Genomic DNA, 9116 nt, shown 5'->3' on the forward strand with positions numbered 1-9116 from the left:
TGAGCACAAGTAGGGGGAGCTGCAGAGGGAGAATCAGCTCTCCGCTGAGCAGGGAGCCCGATGCGGGGCTTGATCCCAGGATCCTGGGATCATGATCTGAGCTGAAGGCAGATGCCTCACCGACTGAGCCACCCAGGCGCCCCCCAATGTAGCACTCTTAAGTAATTTCACAAACTTTCGTTCCTGAAGCTTATGGGCGGCGGCAATGAGTCCACCAAATAAAATGAATTTTCTCGGAGAGCGGGTGTTGCACTGGGGTTTGCATCACGTGGGGTGAGTTTGGGGCGCTGGAGATGCTGGAGGCCTCACATTTACTGAATTTTTCCAAGAGGACATTGTTCACCCGCCACCTTGCCTGCCGGGGACTGGGGAGTGAGCCCTGGGGGCCTGACCGCCTGTTTTGGCAGGGTCTCCCCAGTCTCTGCCCCTCCAGCAACTGTAGCTTCCGCCCTCATGTTCTGTAAGTAGCTGCTGCCCGTCCCGCTTGTGAGGGACCCACATTTGGCGAAATGAAGTTACGGCGTATCTCAGACTGAGGGCACAGCTTGGGGATTTTCCGCAGGCCTCCTGACTTTGTACCCCTCAAATAACAGCATCGCCAGTTTTCTCGTCTTCGGTGTTTTGACAAAGTCACGAGGACCTCCTCTAGCTACTCAGATGGGCTTCGTGATGCATGTTTAGAGGCAGGGGGTGGGGCCCCACCGGGGCGGCAACGGGGACTAGGGAACCTAACTGGAACGGGGGTAACTCGGCATAAAGAATTGTTAACTAGGCATAAGGTACAGTTAACTTGGTATAAAGAATAGTTAAACCTTGGGGCGCCTGGGTGGCTCAGTCATTAGGCGCCTGCCTTCGGCTCAGGTCATGGTCCCAGGGTCCTGGGTTCGAGCCCCGCATCGGGCTCCCTGCTCAGTGGAGAGCCTGCTTCTCCCTCTCCCGCTCTCCCTGCTTGTGCTCTCTCTCTGTTTTTCTGACTCTCTCTCATATAAATAAATAAAATCTTTAAAAAAATTTTAAAATAGTTAAGCCAGTGTGAAGAATTGTTAAGTAGGCATGAAGAATAGTTAACCAGTCATAAAGAAGAGTTAACTAGGCCTAAAGAATAATAAACTTGGTATAAAGAGTAGTTAACCAAGCATAAGGAATATTTAACCCGCTCACTGCAGAGGGCTGCTGACTTGGTGCCCGACAGGCGGGAGCAGGTGTGCAGGGCCCCCGCTGCAGGGGCTGCACCTTACCCCATGATCGTGGGTTCTTAGGAACCCAAACTTCAGAGTGCGAGTGTGAGGTTAGGTTAGACTTGCTCAGGAGACCTGGGCCCGTTCCCCAAGAAGGTTCCCAGGGTGCTCCCCGCCCCCCCGTGTGACGGCCTCCCAGACACTGGCCGGGGGAGCCTGGGCCAGCCCATAAGGAGCCTGGGTCCCCAGCCACAGGGCTGGGATGGGGCAGCTATGACCTCCAGGGGTCCAGACACCTAAGTTAGGACAAGCTGTTGCAGAGGGTCCGAGGAGAGCTCGGTCCTCCCGTGCTCCAAGGGCGCAGTGCGGGGGGGCTCAGGTCAGAGCCAGGCAGGCCAGGCACTGTGCCGGGGGCAGCTGGTGGCCGCGGCCCTCGTCCTCCTTCCGGGGCAGTGACCTCGATTCCGCGTTCCTCCTCCGCTGCACTGCTGCTGACCCCGTGTCCTACGGCCCATGCCACCCCATCCCCCCGGTGACTGCTGCGTGTGCGCCTCTGCTCTCCCCGCAGCCTCTTCTCCGCCCTGGCCCGAGGGACACCTTTAGACTGCATACCTCGTGGGGGGGCCGCTCAAACCTCCTGCAGCTCCCACCACACTGAGGACAAGGCTCGAGCTCTTGGATGGTCCCCTCCTCCTGCCCCACTCCCCTCCTTCACACGGGCTCCCTTGGTGCCTGTGACACGCCAAGCCCTGCTCGGCCTCAGCCCTGCTCTGCGCGCTCCCTGGAGCTCCAGAAGCACCTTCTCAGGCTTCCTGGCAGCTCTCACCCCATTCCCTCCCTCCATTCAGGCGTGTGTACTCTCCCTGGCCGCCTCCCCGAAGAACCATCCTGTGCTACATGTGTCCTCTGACTCAGATCTACCGTCCTGTTCTTTTGGTGACCAAACGTAGCAGGGTTTGACCAGAGAAGTGGGGCCGGTAGTATATCTCCCTGTCTATCCACCTATCTGCCCAGCCACTCATCCTCCACCCATCCTCTGCCCCATCATCTCCCCTCCATCCACCCACCCATCCCTCCATCCATGCACCCATTCATCCAGGCACCCACCTACCCACCCAACCACCCACCTACCCATCCATCCATCATCCTCCACCCACCCATCCACCATCCATGCACCCATCCAACCAACCATCCATGCACCCATCCGTGTGCCCATCCATCTGCCCATCCATCTACCCATCTACCCATCCAGTCCATCCATCCAGTCCACCCATCCATCCATCATCCTCCACCCATCCACCATCCATGCACCCATCCAACCAACCATCCATGCACCCATCCATGTGCCCATCCATCTACCCATCCAGTCCATCCATCCACCCCTCCATCCATGTACCCATCCACCCACCTACCCATCCACTCATCCATCTGCCCATCCATCCCTCCACCCATCTATCCACTACCATCTACCCCCTACCTCCCATCCATTCATTCATCTACTCATCTACCCACCCACCCATCCATCCACTCATCCCTCCATCACTCATCCATCCACCCACCCACCCATCCATTTATTCATCCACCCTTCCACTCACTTACTTATTCACCCACCCATGCATCCATTGACCCACCTGCACCCATCCATCCATTCATTTCACAAATGCTTTTATCATGAAGAAATTTTGTATTTCTACACAGCCAAACCTCAGTCTTCCTTTATGGCTTTTTTGGTGGTTCTATTTGGCCTTTCTTCATTCCAAAATTATGAACATACATTGTCTATGTTTTTTCTAGTGCCTTTAAAAATTTTTTTTAAGTAGGCTCTATGCCCAGTGTGGAGCCCAGGGTGGGGCTTGGACTCACAACTCCGAGATTAAGACCCGAGCTGAGACTGAGAGTCGGAGGCTTAACCGATGGAGCCACCCAGGTGCCCTTAGCGCTTTTATAATTTTGGCTTTACATCAGAGTTTTTCATCTCTATGGAATTTTCATTGGTGCAGCGTAAAATATGGATCTAATTGTATGTTTTTCCAGGTCGCTCCCCAGTCTCTCAGCATGACTAGTGAAGGGTCCCGAAAGAAGCCTCTCTTGGACTTGCTTCCTCTGGAGAGGTGCATCCATCCTTCAGATGTGTTCCAAGAACCCTAGGAGAGGGGAGAGGGATATGTGGGCAGCAGCCTGGTGTGGGGGACAGGCCTGGACATGAACATCCCTCCATTGTGGGGCCTGCCACCATCTGCCCACAGGAGCCCGGCAGCAGATAACGGCTCTGCCTGTGACCCTCACCTCCAAGTCACCCCCTGGGATCTGCTTGGGCTGGTCCCAAGTCCCCAGTGCAGTGGGACGGTGGTAATGTGGGGCACTTCATGCAAGTGGAGGGTCTCCAGGACCTTCCAGGCCTGGGTAGGAACAGAGACAAAGAATCCGGCTGGGGAACTGCAGGCGTCCAGCAAGTGGGGATGCACTGGGAGGGAGTGGGTAGTGGGGGAGAGAATGAGGCTGGTTCCCAGACCAGAAGAGGCCTGTCAGGGTGGCCACCATGTGTGTCCTTGAGGCATGACCAGATGCACATGTGAAGTCTCCCGGAGAGCCAGTGGGCGGCTGCTCTCTGTCGCGGCCCATTTCAAGGACGAAACACTGGAGAAAAGGGGCTCTGGAGTGGGGCTGGGTCAGAGGCCACGAGCCGGTGACCTGGGTCTGGGCATCCAGGAGGGGGGCTGTCCTGAGGCGCTTCTGGCACTGGCACGTCACGGCCAACTGGACAGTGAGGGACAGTGGGCAGTGCCCGAGGGTGGACCCTTGGGACCCTGTGGCCCAGCTGATGGTTTGAGGACTGGCCGCTCCAGTGAGAACCATTGGGCTGTGGACACATGAGCTGGCTGTTGGGCTGTTGAGTCCCAGCTGTCTGGGATGCCACCAGCACCCGGCTGGATGCCCTGGACATCCACACCAACGTCACCTGCTTGCGGCCTCTGGTCCCGTCTCTCCGGGGAGGATTGTGAGCGGTGGTCTGCACACCTGCCCGTCCTTTGTCCCCAGCACAGCCTCTGTGCAGCTGTCCCCGTGACAATGAGCTGCAGGGGCCAGACCAGCAGGTGGTGCTGGCCATGCCCGAAGCCCAGGCCTGCGGTCCCGCAGGCCCCGCCACACGGCTGGGTTGGCTTTATGACAGTGTGTTAGCATCACCTCAAATAGGCAGTTCCTGGATCTGCTTTGGTGAGGCTGACTGGTTGGGAGAGGAAAGGCTCCCCCATGAAATCTCAGCGGTATGTGTGTGGTGGGGGCTCCTCTTGGGGGTCTGCGGTCCCGTACTCCACCCCACAACCATGTTTCCCGTGGGTGGGCTGAGGAGTGACTCGGGGAGCCCCCAAGGTTGGGGCTCCAGTTCAGTGCGTCGACCACACGGCCCCAGCATCTGAGCTGGAAGGACATGAGCCGGCCTGGGGCGGACGCTGCCGCCACTGGGCCTGGAGGCGGGCCAACGGGCCAACAGGACCTTTGAGCCTCAAGGGCTAAGGGAGTGTGCGGTGCTGGGGCCCGTTCCTCCTGACCCCGAATGCACGCGTGCACTTGCTAACTGGTGGGTCAGGTACTCGTGATGAGCAGTCTGGGAAGGGAGCGCCCGCCCCCCCGGCCCCCAGTGCCCACTAGCAAGCGAGGAGCGGGGGGAATGGCTGTCAACAGGGGGCAAAGCGTTCCTCACAAGGACGAGAGATGGGCTCTGTGTGGTTCTTCTCCTGGGACCTGCCTGAAGATGCACAGGGTCCGCTGGGTGACCAGCCCAGGGCAGGCAGCTCCAGGCCCGTCTCAGGGATGGAAGCCTGAAGGAGGTTCCCGTATGTGGGCCAGAGCAGCACACCCACGTGTGGACCAGGTCAGCTCCAAAGTGCAAGAGGCCCACTGAGTGTGGCAGCCCATCCTTCGTGGTGCTCAGTGCATCGTGACCATCCAACCTGGAGGGACATTCCGACATGTCCCAGGCAGCCAGATCCCTAGGAAGTCACCCGTGTGGCCGCCCCTGGGTGGGGAAGGGTTCAGCCCCTGCCCCCGGGCACACAGGGGCCAACTATGCATCCAGCCTTCTCCTGTCCCCAGCTCAGGGTGATGTCACCATCCCCTCTGCCCGATGACCGTGGAAAAGTCCACCTACCCTGAGGCCCATGTGGAGGCGTTCTGCCTCCCAGCCGCGTGAGGCAAAGGCTTCGGGGTGTATTTGCTTGCAGGAGTAGGGGGGCCGTGGGCACCACTGCCCAAAGAGTGCTGGGCGGCCCACAGCGGTTCTCCCAGCCCACCTGGCTTCCGCGGCCGCCGGCATTGTGGGGTGTATGGGTGTGCTTCGGCCGCCATAACAAAACCCCACGACCTGGGTGATTTAAACGGCAGACGTTAGCTTCTCACGGTGCTGGCGGCTGGGGGTGCCCCAAGAAGGGGTGGGCAGGCTGCTCGTCCTGAGCTGCTCTTGGCCAGGAGACAGCTGCCTCCCCTCTGTGCCCACCTCTCTTCTTGTAGGACCCCCAGTCACACTGGGTTAGGGCCCATCCATCCTTTTTTTTAAAGATTTTATTTATTTATGTATATATTTGAGAGAGAGAGAGAGAGAGAGAGGGAGGAGCAGACTCTGTGCTGAGCGCGGGGCCCAATGTGAGGCTCAGTTCCATGACCCTGAGATCACGACCTGAGCCGAAATTAAGGGTAGGATGCTTAACCGACTGAGCCCCCCAGGCGGCCCCTATCTGCCCTTTCTACAGACGCAGCCAGTGAGGGGACTCTCTGGGGCCTCTGGTTCCCACCAGGCCCACTGTGAGCTGGATTTGGGGCAAGACCCCTTCTCTGACCCGTGGACCTCCGTGGCTGACTGGGGTCTCTGCAGAGCCAGGATAGAATACCCTGGAGGTTCAAGGAACTCCCTTTGCTCTGGGACACCGTGACCCTTGAAAATGACCACAGGTCCCTCTGGGGAAGGCTTAGGAGCCCATTCATGGTCTATACGTGTACCTAAATGACAGGGTCCATCCTGACCAGCCCTAGCAACGGGGAGGAGGTCAGGGGTCCCCATTATGGTGGCTCAAGCTGGGATTTTGCCCAACAGACCTGGAATTTTCCTCTTGTAGCTTAGCTCCGCGTTGATTCCTTTCCGAGGGTCCCTGCGATCGAGGAGCCTTCACGACTGCCACGGTTCAAAGAATTCAGATTCCCTCTCCCCCTGGGTGACTTACTCTGGTATTTGGCACCCACCACACGAGGGCCACCTCGTCCCCACTGAGAGCAGGTGACCCAGTTCCGTCGCAACAGCTCTGGCCTGCAGAGTTTCACCCGTGACTCCTTAGCCACGTGCTGCCTGGAGCGTCCTAACCGTGGCTGAGGGGCAGGCTGCCCATGATCGACCTGCTCCGGCACCCGACTCTGGGAGCCTCGGGCTTTTCCTCCACACCCACACTGGTGAGTCTCCATGGTGGCCCAAGGAATTTTTAAGCCCACCAATGCTAGACCCCACCTCCAGATTTCATGGGTCCATGAGCATTTTCCCCCAAATGCTCCCCATGACTGTAGCGCAGAGCCGAAGCCGAGAACCCAGTGCTGGAGGCTTGCTCCTGGTGCTGTGGCCCACGTTTTGGCGGATTGTCTTCTGGCTGGCGCGGTTTCTGCAACAGGCGCACTGTGTGTGGGTCCCTGCTTGCCTTCAGGATGTTTTCTCTATGGTTGGTGTCCGCTGGCTTGGACAGGTGTGCCTCGTACAGGTATAAATCCCGGCTGGTTTCCTGAATTCGGGTCTGTGCCGTGCTGTCCTTATTGTTAGCAAACCCTGAGCTGTTAGTTTTGCAGATCTTTCTTCTGCCCCTCCTCTCTTCTGTTACCCCAGCGACGCACATCAGACTGTTTGAAATGATTTATTCCAGGGCTTTTGTTTGCCCTCTTCTCTTGGTTCCCCCGTTTCCCCTCTTTGTTTCAGTTTGGGTGATTTCTGGACTCATCGAGAAGTTCAGGGATTCTTTCCTGTGTTGACGGTGTTCCTGAGCCTGTTGAAGGCATTCTGCATCTGCGGGGCACTGTTCTTTGTTTCTAGCATTTCCATTTCCGGTCTCCATCCCTGTGCTGGGACACCCCACCTTTTCCTTCACGTTGCTGACCTTTTCCGCCAGAGCTGAACACAGATCCTGCCAGACAATCCTAGCTTCTAAGCCCTCCCTGAGTCTGGTTCTGTTGATTTTTCCTGTCTGGATTGTGGGTCTCTTCCTTCGTGTGTGTGTCTTGTAATCATTGACCAAAAGACAGAGATCGTCTGTAGGACCACAGACACTGAGGTTACTGGTTATTTCTATTCTCGAAATGGCGCTCCTCCCCGGTGTGGCTGCCTGCGTTGAGTCTGGAGGCTGGGAGGCGACTGGGTCTGGGTTTTGTGGTTGTGGTTTCTTCGCTGTGTCCACTGACACAAATCCCTCTGGCATCACCTTGTGCTGAGGGTGGAGGCTGGTTTGCTGGAAGCAGTTTCTCAGTGTTCCTGCTCCACCTTCGGCTCCAGGCCTCCCCGGTGCACCCCCACCTCGAGCTCCCTGTGATGGAGCACGGAGCACCCAGCTTATTCCTTGGTCTGGCTGTCCCGGCACAGGTGTGTGTGTGTGTGTGTGTGTCCCGGCACAGGTGTGTGTGTCCTGGCACAGGTGTGTGTGTGTGTATGTGTGTGGTGGGGGGCAGGTGGACTCTGTTGCCCTGGTCAGGTGTGTGTGTCCTGGCACAGGTGTGTGTGTGTGTATGTGTGTGGTGGGGGGCAGGTGGACTCTGTTGCCCTGGTCCAGCCCCACCTTTAGGCAGGCCTTGTGTCCTTGGATCTGGGTGGACTTTTACAGGGACCCCGTTTCCTCTCCAGGGACAGACCTCCCGAGGGTCAGGGCCAGGATGTATTCTGAGTGAAGACAATGAAGGGACACCTTCTAAGACTTCAAGCTCAGAATCCTAGACCCAGAAAAATATCTTCCCAAACTGATTAGAGGAGCTGGAACTTAAGGGTGGCAAAGCTGCAATCCCAGCTCTCTGATGGTTTAAGAAAAGCTATGGTTTTATAGGTTTTCCAGCTTCTCTTGTTTTCTTGGGGTAATTATTGTTCCAGCTTTTTTTTTTTTAAGACTTTTATTTATTTATTTGAGAGAGAGAGAATGAGAGAGAGAGAGCATGAGAAGGGGGAGGGTCAGAGGGAGAAGCAGACTCCCTGCTGAGCAGGGAGCCCGATGCGGGACTCGACCCTGGGACTCCAGGATCATGACCTGAGCCGAAGGCAGACGCTTCACCGACTGAGCCACCCAGGCGCCCCTCGTTCCAGCTTTCTGCATCCCAGGCAGACCCCTCCCCTGTATGGTTTCTTACAACTTAATGACGTTCTCTGAGAGACCTAATATGTAATTAATAGTGCTATTCAGATTCTCTAGGTGCTTAGTTTCGGTTGTGTAGTGTGCGTTCCAGAAACTCCAGGAAGGCGGTCACAACACAGCCTCCTGAGCCCATCCCCCCAGCCCCCGGCCAGTGCTTGGCTTCCACCCATCAGGCCCAGGAGGCCTTGATCGGGACTGGCAAGGGGGCAGGGGAGGCAGCTGAGACGGAAGCCTGGCTCCACCCAGAGACAAGTGGCCAGGCAGAGAGGCCTTCCACCGGGCTCCGTCCACCTGGCGCTCTGGTGCAGGGCCCAGGCTTTGCAGTTCCCCGGCTTGCTAAATGAACACGTGCAAGCTGCCCCTAGCGACAGAGCTGACAGGCGGGTCAGCCTCGACCACCTTCCTTCACCTGCGGTTCCTCCTGCCCGGACAGGAGGCTCCTCCTGAGGGCCAGTGGAGCCTTTTCCAGGACTGGGGTTGCCTTCCGAGGCAACACTCACTCACTGGGTCCCCTGTGACTGCCAGAGATGGTTCACCACACTGGCCTTCGGTTTTCTTTTCCCCTGAAAAACGC

This window comes from Eumetopias jubatus, unplaced genomic scaffold, assembly GCF_037043125.1.
Source record: "Eumetopias jubatus isolate StellerSeaLion01/CBP00866 unplaced genomic scaffold, mEumJub1_p1.0 scaffold_1, whole genome shotgun sequence".
Taxonomy (NCBI): domain Eukaryota; kingdom Metazoa; phylum Chordata; class Mammalia; order Carnivora; family Otariidae; genus Eumetopias; species Eumetopias jubatus.